The sequence below is a fragment of the Schistocerca americana genome, chromosome 6 (genome assembly GCF_021461395.2).
Source record: "Schistocerca americana isolate TAMUIC-IGC-003095 chromosome 6, iqSchAmer2.1, whole genome shotgun sequence".
NCBI lineage: Eukaryota > Metazoa > Arthropoda > Insecta > Orthoptera > Acrididae > Schistocerca > Schistocerca americana.
Genome location: NC_060124.1, coordinates 300,561,919 through 300,577,304, shown reverse-complemented (window position 1 = coordinate 300,577,304; position 15,386 = coordinate 300,561,919). Strand labels below are relative to the sequence as shown.

General features: G+C 44.7%; 1 protein-coding gene and 1 pseudogene across 1 annotated transcript in view; both read left to right on the top strand.

Annotated features, from left to right (window-relative positions):
• The window catches only part of LOC124620107 (kinesin-like protein KIF26A), a 455,794-nt gene that overhangs the window by 232,276 nt on the left and 208,132 nt on the right, over positions 1-15,386 (top strand). The gene's annotated exons all lie outside the window — the stretch shown is intronic.
• On the top strand, positions 78-195 carry LOC124620412 (annotated as a pseudogene).

Below are 15,386 nucleotides of genomic sequence, written 5' to 3'. Positions count from 1 at the left end.
TGGTATGTTTACAAATACCCCGAAACACTACAGATACAAATAAACTGTATAATTTTAACTCAACTGTTTTTACATGCGCCAACGGTCTTGCCGCAGTGGTAACACCGGTTCCCCTCAGATCACCGAAGTTAAGCGCTGTCGGGCTGGGCTAGCACTTGGATGGGTGACCATTCGGTCTGCCGAGCGCTGTTGGCAAGCAGGGTGCACTCAGCCCTTGTGAGGCAAACTGAGGAGCCGCTTGATTGAGAAGTAGGGTCTCCGTTCTCGGAATCTGACATACGGCCTGGAGAGCGGTGTGTCGACCACATGCCCCTCCACACTCGCATCCAGTGACACCTGTTGTCTGAGGATGACACGGCGACCGATCGGTACCGTTGCGCCTTATGGCCTATTCGGAAAGAGAGTATTGACATGCATTAATTACGTTCCCTTCTCGCGTGTATTCGCTAAAGCGGTAAGAACAGCGGTGTGACAGTTCCCGATAGTTTGTTAAACCACGTAAGGGACAACTATTAGTTTTCTGAGAAAATATTACGCAAAAGTAATATTAGACCGTAAGAAGCAACCACGAATGAGTGACCTGTGAAGTGTAACATTCTCTCCATCTTTGTTTTTTCTTCCATTCGTACTGCTGCAATTAAAAGCAGCACAGGAATGAACTATATTTACGCCGGCCGGAGTGGCCGAGCGGTTCTAGGCGCTTCAGTCTGGAACCGCGCGACCACAACGGTCCCAGGTTCGAATCCTGCCGCGGGCATGGATGTGTGTGATGTCCTTAGGTTAGTTAGGTTTAAGTAGTTCTAAGTTCTAGGGGACTGATAACCTCAGCAGTTAAGTCCCATAGTGCTCAGAGCCGTTTTTGAACTACACGTTGCTCTACAAGTCGCGGCTTCCTTCCTGCTCAATAGAGAACGCAGTAGCAGCGTCAGCGTGCAGTCTAGTTATTTTTAGTGATTCCGAACTCCAATAAAGCGGAAGAAAAGGTAAGCCACTGTGGCGCAGGGCAATAGATACGTTGTTGCAGCGTTTAACCCACGAATTGGAGCAACACCGCTTTGAGCAGGAGTGCGAGGATTGTCGTTGGTGGGCTTTCGAAGAGGGTGAACATATTACGTATACCGTAGTGTACGTGGATAGAGCCAGTTGACGGTTTTCTGAGGCTCACTTTGGAGACAGAAATGAGTAATAGCTTAACGTTGCGGGTAGAATCGAAGGACATGTATTTGTTTATCGTGGTGAAACATAAAGTTCCAGCGTGAAATTTAGAGCAATAATCGTGATACTTAGTAGACAGTTCCGTGTAAAGAGTTTACCGTAATCAATCTTGGAACAATAAATAACCATTCTCTTTACGATGACTGTATTTCAACGTTATGAAACAGAAAAATTTATTAACCGTATTCGTATCAAGCCATCCCGAAGAAAGGAGAGAAATCTGAGTTGTGAAAGGACAATAGTGATTGATAACTATCCATAACGATCAGTAGTACAAAGTCCAATGGGTAATGGAAGTCAGTTTACTATCATGAACACTAGTTAAAAAATATCTTATGAAAAGACATGTGACCGGAGAATATCACCAGAGAGGATAGTAGTAAAGCAGACAAGAGAAGAGAGGTTCAAATGGCTCTGAGCACTATGGGACTTAACATCTTAGCTCATCAGTCCTCTAGAACATAGAACTACTTAAACCTAACTAACCTAAGGACATCACACTCATCCATGCCCGAGGCAGGATTCGAACCTGCGACCGTAGCAGTCCCGCGGTTCCGGACTGCAGCGCCTAGAACCGCACGGCCACCGCGGCCGGCAGAGAAGAGAGGAAACGACGCCTTATACTGTGTATTAAAAAACCTGGTACTCTCTACTTCACTTATTTCATTGTTTGAAGAGACTATTTTTATAGCTTGTGGGTTCTGTGAGGAAAGTACTGCAGCCGTATTTTCTTAGTTCTTCAATTCGTGTCTGACATTTGTATTCCTGTGCACTAACGCACAACAAATTCGACTCCTACTGTTACCTTTGTTTTACATCTGTCAATTTACTTAAGAGCGAGAACAAATCTCACTGGGAATTTCCTGCTGTCTTTCTTCTGTAAATACTGCTAGTTTCCGATCCGCACAGTCGACGTTAGTTTTCCGACCAGTGCTAGAGCAACGGAGGAGCGACTTTTTCTTTAGTTTGTCGTGTGCCTCGAGCACGAATATACTCGTATTTGTTGCCGTTTCATCTTTCTATTCTGTTTCCACACCATCTGGATGTAACGAGGTTAATCAAGTGTTCCTTGGCGTCAGAAAACTGCTGCTGAATCCTTGCTTAAGAAAATGAGCTGTTGCCACTGTGTTGTATACATCTATCGTAATAACCGTTTCTTCGCTTCAGTCTTTTTATAAAAGAAACATTTCGAGGCGTAACAGCGGACCACTATTGAAATACTGTGGTAAGGCTCAAGAAAACTCGTAACTACAATTTTGAGAATTGTGTACGCAAGTACTGGGTATTTTTAGGTTAAATTTATTTCATCTACAGCGTCTCCCAGCAGGAATGGTCAGTTTTCAGCGATATGACAGGATCATTCGAAGCAAAAAAGTCCAGTAAATGTGGGGTCTAATACGCATACCTTAAGAGATACTAGCACTTAATTAACTAACATTCCATACATCGTGTTAAAATTGTGTTGTGAACAAAACGAAAATCAAAACTTGGTGCACCTCTTTCAGAGTATATTGATCCAATTTCTACATTGAAGAGTATTCGAGTTTGAGGAGATGAATGGTATATAAAATTATGCGAGTGTTGCATGTCGAACGTGCCAACCGTACTCTGAACATCCAACTGTTCCTGCGTAAGCGTCAGTCCTTAAGCTGCGTTTAAAATGGCCATATTTTATGGCAAGATGTCACTGTAATAGTTTTGTCGTCAACATCGCTGAAATGTGGCTGCAATACACGGCAATATTGGCATATGGGCGAGGAAATAACGATGACGGAGCAGATGTTGCAGGTAGTTACAAAGGTATTGCCAGCGTTTTCCTTCAAAGGTGGAGAATATTTCGTGTAGCGAAGCCATGTCTGACCTAGTCTGTTAATGATCCCTCTTATTCTCAGCTTTCCTTCGTATTTCCGACGCCGACAGCGCTGCATAATCTGAGCTATGGACCAATATTATATCGTTTCAGCTCTAAATATGACGAGCGCACCTAGAGGCACAAGATGTTTTGTTATCTACAGAAATTTAGTAGTGGATAGGCGAGAGCACCATGAATTTCATAAATGTCATACTTCTACATACATAATTATCGAACATAAAATATCAAATAATATATACAAAAACCACAACTTTAAAAAGAGCATTGTTGACATAGTGAAAGTTCTGAAATAGTGAGCAATATTTATATTCCACGCATGTTGTGAAGACTTCTCGACTTTTTTATGGTCTCATCACGCGTTTTTTGTGTTGGTAGGCAGCAACTTACAACCTGTCTTTTTTTTGTTACTGTTTTGTATCTACATTAGTTTTCAAATGTTATAGCTCTAGTGGTAGATGTATCACATTTTTTAACTTTGTAGTTCTGTCTTTCAGCTGGCGAACTACAACAAAATATTAACATAAAAGTTTGATTGTTATTTCAAAATAACTTAATTAAGTCCTCGACGTTCTTCCACCAAAACGTAGCAAATGTCTGGTGCCAGGAGGCATACTGATAAGTACGCTTTAAACAGGCACATCATATTTCTGAATTTATCGCCGGTAACTAGTGAGTGATTGTAACTGGTATACAGTCCTTCATATCAGTATCGGTCTTAACAATTTCCGAAGGAATTGCTTTTACGAAATATACAAAACAGTGTTTTAGCTTTCTGGAAGAAAGGTATGTCCCCAGTATGAGTTCACGAGTTAAGTTTCAGAAGCAGTTCACTTGCTTAAAAAAAAAAAAAAAATCCACGATACCCGATTTATCTTTCTGTTCCTAATATCTTTTCTTGTAGATCGAAAATGCAGGGGAGATAGATTCATTTCCACTGTGTTGTAGACTCGTCCGGAAACGTATTGGTGCAGACATTGCCCGGCAACAGTGGTCGGCAGTGTTGTCGAACATGTGGCTGCAGTTTGTGTGGCAGGATCATTTTCGCGTTATATTGTCGGCAATAGGCAATTTGTATGACCTGTGGTAGTACACCTTAACCCTTTCACTACCAACTCTCTTTTTCAGGGTGATGTGATATGATATGATACTAAAAATGCATTCCCCGCCGTAATGTGACGTCCGTGGTTATCGTAAGTTGTTCTAAGGTTTCAGAAGAAAACTGCACAAAAACTACAAGAAATACGAAGAACAGAAACACATCAGTGGTACCATATCTCCAAGTCTTTAACTCACATTGCAGGTGCTTAGTATGGGCACCGTTCGTGACGCGGTGAACGTCACTACGTACGTGTAATTCAGTGACATGAATTGTCTGGGTAGGCCCGACAGCAGCCCGCTCTTCAAATGTATTCATTCTGTTGCCTAGCTGCAGGCGCTAACTAATTCGGTGCAACAATATGGAGCTGACCGTAGCAGAGGGTTAACAATGAAGCTTGAAGACAGCACAACCTACAGGTGCAAACTGTAATTATAAGGCGCCTGCAAACCAATAGCAGACTTCCATTCACCAGAGGCATATAGATACATAGCAGCAAATAGGCGGATCAGTATAGAAGGAGACGGGGAGTATTTGTGTTGTCACTAGAGAACCCGTAACAGAAAATGGGTTGGACAGGAGTGTTCGGTAACTTCTACATCTACTCGTACGTCATACTCCGCTAGCCACTTAACTGAGAATGGCGTACTTCCTGTACTAATAACTGATCTCCCCTTCCCTGTTCCACTCGCGAACGCCGCGTTGAAATAATTTATTTGTTGCTAATCTTCTGTGTTAGCTCTAACTTCTCGTATTTTCTCGTCGAGGTCTTTTCGTGAGATGTACGTGGGACGAAGTAGTATGTTGTCCGACTCTTCTCGAAAAGTGCTAACTTGCAGTTTCAATGGTAAACCTCTTTTGCACAACGCCTTTCTTGTAGCGTCTGCCACTGGATTTTGTTAAGCATCATCTCTGTAAAGGTCTCGCGCCGAGCAAGCGAACCAGTGACGCGAGACCGCTCTTCATTGGATTTTTGTAACTCTTCTATCAGTCCTACCTGCTAAAGGACTTAATGAACGTGGACTAGTCATTAGGTGTCACCAGGGAATCAATCCATTGGTGTCATTTCAGGCCTTCTGAAGCTGCCCAAGTCGACTGTTGGTTCTATGACTGTGAAATGAAAGAAATCAGAACAAAGACCCGGCAGAACTCTTGCTCTGACGGACAGCGACCGTCAGGATTGTGGAGCAAAGTTGTTACATATCGCACGAAAGCAGTTGAAGAACCACGAGTGAGTTCTAGAGTGCTACCAGCTGTCGAGCCAGCACAATCACCATGCGCTGAGAGTTAAAAATAACGGGATCCATTGGTGGAGCGGCTAGTCATAAGCCACATATTTATGCAGTCAGTGCTAAGCCACACTTGAGGCAATGTAAAGCCTCTCGTCAGTAGATGGCGTGACTTGGAATGCTGAATCACGGGATACCCTGTAGCAAATCGATGGAAGGGTTGGGTTTTGCAGAATTCTGGGAGAACATTAGCTTCAGTCATGTGTAATGCCGGCAGTGCAGTACGAAGGAGGTGCTATTACGGTATTGGGGTGGTGTTCGTGGCTAGGGTGTAGTCCACTTATTGAGCTTAAGAAAACGCTAAATGCAGAAGAATATGAACACACTTGACAGCATGGAGTGCTGTTTATGGTACAGGAACATTTCAGACGATCCAGAATGAGATTTTCTCTCTGCAGCGGAGTGTGCCTTAATATGAAACTTCCTGGTAGATTAAAACTGTGTGCCGGACCGAGACTCGAACTCTGGACCTTTGCCTTTCGCGGGCAAGTGCTCTACCATCTGAGCTATCCAAGCACGACTCACGACCCGTTCTCACAGCTTCAATTCTGCCAGTACCTCGTCTCCTACTTTCCAAACTTTACAGAAGCTCTTCAGCGAACCTTGCAGGTTCCTGGAAGAAAGATGATGCGGAGACATGGCTTAGCGACAGCCTGAGGGGTGTTTTCAGAATGAGATTTTCAGTCTGCAGCGAAGTGTGCGCTAATAGGAAACTTTGAAAGTAGTTTGGAAAGAAGCACTTGCCCGCGAAAGGCAAAGGTCCCGAGTTCGAATCTCGGTCCAGCACACAGTTTTAACGTGCCAGGAAGTTTCAAAATGGCTCTGAGCACTATGGGACTTAACAGCTGAGGTCATCAGTCCCCTAGAACTTAGAACAACTTAAACCTAATTAACCTAAGGACATCACACACATCCATGCCCGAGGCAGGATTCGAACCTGCGACCGCAGCGGTCGCGCGGTTCCAGACTGAAGCGCCTAGAAACGCACGGCCACACCGGCTGGCCAGGACGTTTCATTCTGAGACGATGTCTGTATCAGCACCTCAGTGCAGCTTGTAATAAAGCAGCACTTGCCAGGCAATAGTTTGTGGACAATAACATTCCCTGCCGGCCTGTATGACCGAGAAGTTCTAGGCGCTTCAGTCTGTAGCCGCGCGACCGATACGAAAAATGTTCAAATGTGTGTGAAATATTATGGGACATAACTACTAAGGTCATCAGTCCCTAAGCTTACACACTACTTAACCTAAATTATCCTAAGGACAAACACACACACCTGCGCCCGAGGGAGGACTCGAACCTCCGCCGGCACCAACACGCGACCGCTACGGTCGCAGGTTCGAATCATGCCTCGTTCATGGATGTGTATGATGTCCTTAGGTTAGTTAGGTTTAAGTAGTTCTAAATTCTAGGGGACTCATGACCTCAGATGTTAAGTCCCATAGTGGTCAGTCTAAAAGGAGTTCCGATCTGAACCCAATGGAACACCTTTGGGATGATTTAGAACGTCGACTTCGGTCAAGATCCTAGAGTCCAGCCTCGTCTGGATCCCACCTTGAGAAAGAACGTGCTGCCATTCCTCCACATTTAATCAGACATCTCATTGAAAGTGTCCCCAGCAGACGTACGGTGGGTAGAAGATGAAACGGGCCGACTTGGAGCAGGAGAGGCACCACAGGACATTTTAATTTGCACTGTCTATACTTTTACAAATAAATTCATAAAACTTTGTCAGCATGACCAGGAAGGATTCAGGATTCACACTCATAGCAGAGGAAGTTCAAAAACATAACAAAACAATTTTTTTTACATGTGAAATTTCATCATTGTTTCACTTGGTATTGGCTGCATTTGTTGCTGTAGGTACACTTTTCTTTATAAGTAAGAGACATTCTTTGATGAATTTTGCACAGCATACAAACCATACTTACAAGTGTATGAAACTCAAGAATTTCCCAAATCTGTTAAAAACTGTGGTAAAAATTGAGATAATTAACTATAAAATTCGAGTTTTCTCTAAACACGAAGTTTAAAACGTAACAGCCCATTCATTTTTCCATAGATTAAATAAATTCTGGAGTTTCATACACCTGTAAGTATGGTTTGTGGGCTGTGCAAAATTCATCGAAGAATCTCTCTTACTTATGAAGAAAAGTGTACCTATAGCAACAAATGCAGCCAACAGTAAGTGAAAGAAATCATGAAATTTCACATTTAAACCATATTATTTTTTTGGGTTCTTGAATTTCCACTGTGCGGCGCCGCAGGTTACCTTTTTACCGCCCTGCCAGTGTCCAGCAATGTTCATTTGTCTAGCTAAAAGCTGTAGTAGAAAATACTAGACCACTACTGTCTATTGCAGGTCGCAACATACATAGAATTAACCGGTAAACGGGATGTGGCTAACTGCTGAAATAAAAGTTTAAAACCTGGCAATGTAAATTTTCAGGTGTATTTTTACGATAAAGATCACAGTTAATACTGCCAAGTCCGTACTAAGTGGCAACACAATGTAAAGTTCACACGCACACCTCAATCACACATATAGCCAGTTTATGGTATTTACACCCGTTACCGAAGTTAATAGAGTTCACCGGATCGTTTAGTTATGAAAATGCTCGCTCAAATGTTGTGCACTCTGCTCTACACATAATACCTGCTCAAGTCTTAGATCGCACAACGCGCCACGCGGTTTTAACTAACAGTCAAAAGCGATAATTTTGATATTCCGTCCGAAATTCCACACGACTTCCACTATACCGTTCACTTAAATACACTTTATACTACTTCGCGAACTCGTAATTAGCATTTTTTCGCGATTTCACAGTACTTTCGTCTGAGCTGCTCTCAATGAGATGTTACTAGTTCGAACCCTCAGCCCCGACCTCCCTAGATCACACCAAAGGCGTTGTTCCCAGCATAGATTGGCGAAAGCCTGCATTTCTCTGATTGGCTGATATCACAAACAGCAAATCAGGTTGCAGTATTATCCCGCGCTAAACCGCGCTTTACTTCAATGACCAATCATAGTAAAACATTTCTTTCTATGGCAATTGCTAAATAAATAAATTTAGAAAAGCATCAAATATAAAATTACTCCTTCTGAAGTTACCGATTAATTTGCGTTCTACTTACGATTTCTTAGTACCATAAACTGACTGCACATTTAATTATAGTAAATCCCCCGTATAGTTTAACTGGTACTTCGTGAATAAACAAAATGATTTTCATTTACTTCTGTTCTTCTTCACTCATACAACACTCACACTGCTAATTACTACACATATAAAACAATTATAATTATGCAAATACATTAATATTAATCAAACATAACTTTACAACATTGTTTTGACTACGACTGCTAGCACTGTCCGTCAACTGCTGACCTCTGCCGCCTACTAGTACAACTACGTGCAGCTCTGTAACTCAGGTCCATGTCAGCTGGTGACATCTGTCGATGACTCATGCCTATAACGATATCGTCCTAACAAGTGACAGGAGCGATGCGAATGCGCTACGCCTCAACTGCTATGAGTGTGAATCCTGAATCCTTCCTGGTCATGCTGACAAAGTTTTATGAATTTATTTGAAAAAGTATAGACGGTGCAAATTAAAATGTCCTGTGGTGCCTCTCCTTCTCGAAGTCGGACCGTTTGATGTCCTACCCCCCTTAAAGCCGTCTTACAGGAGAACATCCCATATTAATATCCACTAATACTTGTCCGGGTACTTTTGATCAGATAGTGGTACTGTAGGGTAAAAGCAATTTTGAGCAAAGCACAGTGACAGACTTTGCCCGTAGCCTGTCCCTTTCGCTCTGGTGGACGCAGCCCCACTACGTGGCCACGTGGTGAGGCAGTGGGGTAAACGCCTGCGTGCGTCTGTCACAGCGGAGCCTCTCGGCGTTAGCTCGCGCGGGCAGACGCGCGGAAGGACAATACGCACGCGACGCCGGAGCCAGCGCCGCGACCGCTCTGTCTCCCTTGACAGCGGTCACGCGACTCGCGAGGCGGGGCAAAGCGTGGGCGTCGGCGCACAGATACTATCGGCGCGGTTCGCCCGGATTAAGATTCCCGCGGCAAGTCGGAACGGGACCGTCCTAGAGGCTAGACACGCACTGGCAGCTGGCAGCCGCTCGCCCCGCCCTCCTGAGCGCGCTTCATTACTGTGATTACGTCATTAGCCTGTCCGGCTGCTATCGCCGTCTCGTCCTCGAGCGACCCAGGAGACTGGCACACTCAGTAAAACCCCGGTCCTGCTACAGTTTTAAGAGCAGCAATTTTAGCAGCGTAGCTTGTGGACTGTGTATTACGTGCAGGAGATCAGTAAGCTCGATGGGCAGTGATGTGGAACGGATAAAAAGTTGGTATATAACTTACGAGTAGATTACGACTTATACAGATGAGCAAAAACGTTATGCTCACTGCGAACCGCAACAATGAATGCCACCTGATGGTGTTGCGGTTACGAAAATAAAGGGTGTCAACGTTAGGTCCTCCGTATTTTCAAATACAATTAAAAAACTATGCTTTCGGACAACGGCATCATTTAAAGTAGCTCACAAAGTTATGTGTGGCTTTTTCCTTCTTATATTTCTTCAAACGATTTCCAAACGATAGTGACCCAGGCAAGTGGTATGTCCTGGGTTGAGCTTTGAGTGAACATCGCTTTCAGTATTTTATTTCACAAAAGATGTGAATTTTCAGTTTCAAATGAACTAGATGATTACCCGGCATTACCAGGGCATATATTTATTCTAGTCTTCTTCATCTCCTTCCCCCTCTCTCTGTCAAATGGTTCAAATGGCTCTGAGCACTATGGGACTTAACTCCCGAGGTCATCAGTCCCCTAGAACTTAGAACTACTTAAACCTAACTAACCTAAGGACATTACACACATCCGTGCCCGAGGCAGGATTCAAGCCTGTGATTGTAGCGGTTCCAGACTGAAGCGCCTAGAACCGGCCGGCTCTCCCTGTCCATCTCATTCTTCACTCCCCCTCTGTCTAACTCCTCCTACACATTATTCACATCTTCTCCTTTCTGTCTCTGTCAGTCTCCTCTTTCCCCCTTCTTCCGTCCATCTCCTCTTTCTCTCTTTCTCTGTCCATTTCCTCCTCCTCTCTCCCTGTCCATCTCCTCATCCCCCTCTATCTGTATGCGTCACCTCCTCCCCACCGAGCGAGGTGGCGCAGTGGCTAGCACACTGGACTCGCATTCGGTTCAATCCCGCTTCTGGCCATCCTGATTCAGGTTTTCCGTGATTTCCCTACATCGCTCCAGACAAATGCCGGGATGAGCCGGCCGGGGTGACCAGGCGGTTCTAGGCGCTACAGTCTGGAACCGCGCGACGGCTGCGATCGCAGGTTCGAATCCTGCTTCGGGCATGGATGTTCGTGATGTCCTTAGTTAGGTATAAGTAGTTCTAAGTTCTAGGGGACTGATGACCTCAGATGTTAAGTCCCATAGTGCTCAGAGCCATTTGAACCAAATGCCGGGATGGTTCCTATGAAAGGGCACGGCCGACTTACTTCCCCGTCCTTCCCAAATCCGATGAGACCGATGACCTCGCTGTCTGGTCTCTTGCCTCAATACAACCCCACCCCCATCATCCCCACATTTTCTCTCCACGTTATCACACTCTTACTTATTAACACGCTTGTGGTTCTTACGCCCACAGATATTCTTTTTAGTTCGTAAGTAATATACGTACAAATTTAGTTGAAATCATTTCAGCAGTTTAGGATGAGCTTTTTAGCCGTGGCTTTGCTCACGTATGTAAAAAAAAAAAAAAAAAAAAAAAAAATTGTACAATGTGTGTGTGAATCCCTAAGGGACCAGCCGGCTAAGATCTTTGGTCCCTAGTCATACGCACTACTTAAACGAACTTAAACTATCTTACGCTAAGAACAACACACGCACACACACACACACACACACACACACACACACACACACACACACACACACTCATGCCTGAGAGAGAATTCTAACCTCCGACGGGAGGAGTCGCGCAAACCGTGACATGGCGCCTCTAACCGCGCTGCCACACGTACCTGAACGTTAAATGTATTTCACATATATTTGGCATATTTCACACGCATCTTACTTGCTACTCCAGAAAATTTCACCCTGGAGTTTCATTTTCAAGCAGCTTAATGTTTATGTCGTCGTATCTCCCGAACTATGTGCTGTACAATGATATAATTTCGCAGGTACATCGAGTGGTATAAGTAGGCATGAAATGTATCCACAGATACGAATATGCACAGCTGTCAGCTGTATGATGGAAGGTCTACAATGAATATTTATGCCTGAACCGGGACTCGAACGCGGATTGCCGCTTATGGCGAGCGGTCGCTTTATCGTTAGGCTATCCGAGCACAACTCTCGGCCAAATCCAACCTTCCAAATGTCGTCTACCATTTGTCTACCTACAACCTGCACCCGTAAATTCACTGTTGTGTTGTTCAGAAGCACAACGCATGTCCGAAGGAATATAGCATCATACTTACGAACAACATAAGGACTGCAACACCGTATTTGTCCGCCGACTCTGGGCAAGTGATTTTCAGTTAAAATGTCTTCACTGTACCGATACATAATGAATGTGCGAGTGTTGACACTTTTAGCAGCCTATCATTTTAATTACATGAATGCTACTCCGATGTTACATATCCACGTAATGATCCCACTGATAATTATGTCCGTTTATTTTGTATTTCTTGAACTAGAGTATCTGATGGAAAGCAATCATATAAAAAATAAATATCTTCGCGAACATACACAATTTTCAGTTCTACAAGTAAAGTTTATACACATTTAACTGCTATTCTTACTGACAATCAGCGAAGATGACTCGCAATCGACAGTATTGTTGGCCTTCAAGTCTTGTACAATTGCCAGTAACCTCACCCACCCCCGATTCTTTAAAGAATCTAAATCCCTCGCCTGTGTAGAGCAGCTCCGTTTTAATACAGTCTACTTTTCGAGCAATGTTAATGTTTATCACATCATATCTGCTAAACTCTCGTACAGTGATATAATTATGCAGATGTGTTCAGGGGTATCTGTTTTCTGGAACTTGTATTGCGTATGGATTCAGTAGCAAAGAAGTAATAAATTAAAACGTCATGCCTGTTGCCGAAGTAAGACAGCAAAAAATTTAGTAGGCAATAAACTGTTTTCCTTTCATTGTTTACTGGGGCTGTAAGAAAGCGCTCAGAAAAGGCTTGAAATTATGTGTACAGTTTGTTGGGAGTCGCTGGGCGCTCTCAATCTAGAATACTGGATGAATATATTCTGAGTAATTTACGCGTCGAGAGTTACGCTACTTCAAGATACAAGAGACATTTCTAATATTGGTACGTGTCTTATTGTGTTAAACCTTTAGCATAGTATGAGTACATTTTGACAGCATTTTAATTTTTTTTTTCATTCCGTCAGTTCATTCTCCAGTCACATTAATGTGATCAACTGTGCAGGCCTGAATAACTACCTTTTGCAGGGCGAGACGTAAAGGAAGAGAGTCAGTGAGGTTCTGGAAGCTATCGACAGGGATGAGGAGCTATGTCGAGTCCAGTGCTGTGGCCAGCTGCGCTAGGTTTATCGATTGAGGATCCATTGCGCAAACAGCACGATTCTCGACTGAGGTTAAATCCGGGGAGTTTTCAGGCATGGAGAATACGGTAAGCCGGCCGAAGTGGCCGTGCGGTTAAAGGCGCTGCAGTCTGGAACCGCAAGACCGCTACGGTCGCAGGTTCGAATCCTGCCTCGGGCATGGATGTTTGTGATGTCCTTAGGTTCGTTAGGTTTAACTAGTTCTAAGTTCTAGGGGACTAATGACCTCAGCAGTTGAGTCCCATAGTGCTCAGAGCCATTTGAACCATTTTTTAGAATACGGTAAACTCATCCTGATGCTCTTCCAACCACGCACATAACTGCGAGCTGTGTGACACACTGCATTGCCCTGCTGGTAGATGTCATCGTACCGAGGAAAAAACAAACTACCTGTACCGGTGGATTTGGTCACCAAGGATAGATGCATACTTGCGTTGACCCATTCTGCCTCCCAGAATAAAAAGATCACGCAGTGAATGCTACGAAAACATTCCACAGGCCATATCTCCCCCTCCTAGTTGCAGAATGTTTGCTTCCAAACGTTTCATGACATACACGCTAAGGGCCATCTGTCCGATGGAGCATGAAACGTGGTTCGTCTGAAAAGGCCACTTGTCGCCACTCAGTGGACGTGTAGCAGCTGTATTGTCTTGCAAATTCCAGCCTTCGTAGATGTTGAACAGTAGTCAGCATGGGTGTATGGACCAGGCACCTGCTGCGGGTCCCTTACGCAGCAACGTTCGCCGAACGGCGGTTGAGGACACACTGTTGGTAGGCACTCGGTTCATGTGGGCGGTCAGTTGCCCAACAGTTGCACGTATATTCTCCCGTACTGATCTCCACAGCCACTTTTCAGCTGTGTCATCTCTGTCCTGTAGCGCTCCAAAGTTTCCCCGGTGCATTTTGCCATGTACGGTATATTTTAACCACGGCGGGACGCGAACAGTTTACAGGTTTAGCCGTACCGGAAATGCTTCCTCCCTTGACCCGAAAGCCAATGATTATGCCCTTTTGGACATAAGATTAATTGCTGCTTTTCCGCATTACGAAAAAGACTGACATGTTTTCATGTGCCCCCCCCCCCCCCACCTCCACCCCTCACACCTAATACCCTTTATATACCTTTCACTGCTGCCACCTGACGTCTGTGAGTGGTTATTACACGTTGATGTCGTACATCGCTGTTTGTCACGTTGGTGTGACTGAAACGTGGAATAATATGAAATACCGGAAGCCGAAGTTTTGTTGCCGCTGAAAACTGTTAGATAGGCAGCCTGTAACTGGGTGTCAATGTGTGCGTTTTAGCCGTTTGCCAACACAGATTGCATTCTGCCTCATCTACGAAGCGTGCCTCAGGGTACCCCACTAATTCTACAGTGTTCTCCGGCGCTGCAACAGCAGGTAACGCCCTACTTATGGCCAATGTGCAGCGGTGTAAAGTGCTTGTTACAACAGTAATCAGTGGCCACGTGAAACTGTTCGCCTTTGGAAGTCGTTGCCGTGTTGCAGGTGAACACCGGCGGCCTGAACCCTAATGCGCCGCTCGCGCGAGCCGTGTCGGCTAACCTCAGAGATCAAACCGGCCGAGTGATTGGCCGCGCCGACTGCATTCCGCGCATACCGGGCCGACACCCTGCTCTGTCTGAGCTACCCGAGAATCCTCTCTGGCGGCCTCTAATCGTTGTGTTTGATTAGCTCACGTCTCGTTCTCTCAACACGTTGCGATCTCTGCGTCATCAGATGCAAAGCGTTGGCTCCAGTACGATTATTAACCAGTGTCTCCACAAAAGTGTGTCTGGTGTATGGCAGCAGTGTGGACACACAAGAGTCGGCGCATAAAGCAAGCGTCGAAATTCTCCAGTCCGTGTATACGCTATTGTAGTGGCACAATCCTCCTATCGTTTCCATCGAGTCCGTCAAACCAACACAGAAGGTTTGATGAGGCAGTTTTCCCGCTATAGTCTCGCCACATACGCAAATCAGTAATGAAATTCCCATTTAATCAGAATACTTAATTTACGTGAGTAAAACTGACATACACTGAAGCGCCAAAGAAACTGGTTTAGGCATGCTTATTCAGATACAGAGATACGTAAACAGGCAGAATACGTCGCTGCGGTCGGCGACACCTATAGTACACAACAAGTGTCTGGTGCAATTGTTAAATCGGTTACTGCTGCTACAAAGGCACGTTATCAAGATTTGAGTTTGAACGTGGTGTTATAGTCGACGAACGAGCGATGTGACACAGCATCTTCGAGGTAGCGATGAAGTGGGGATTTTCCCGTACTACC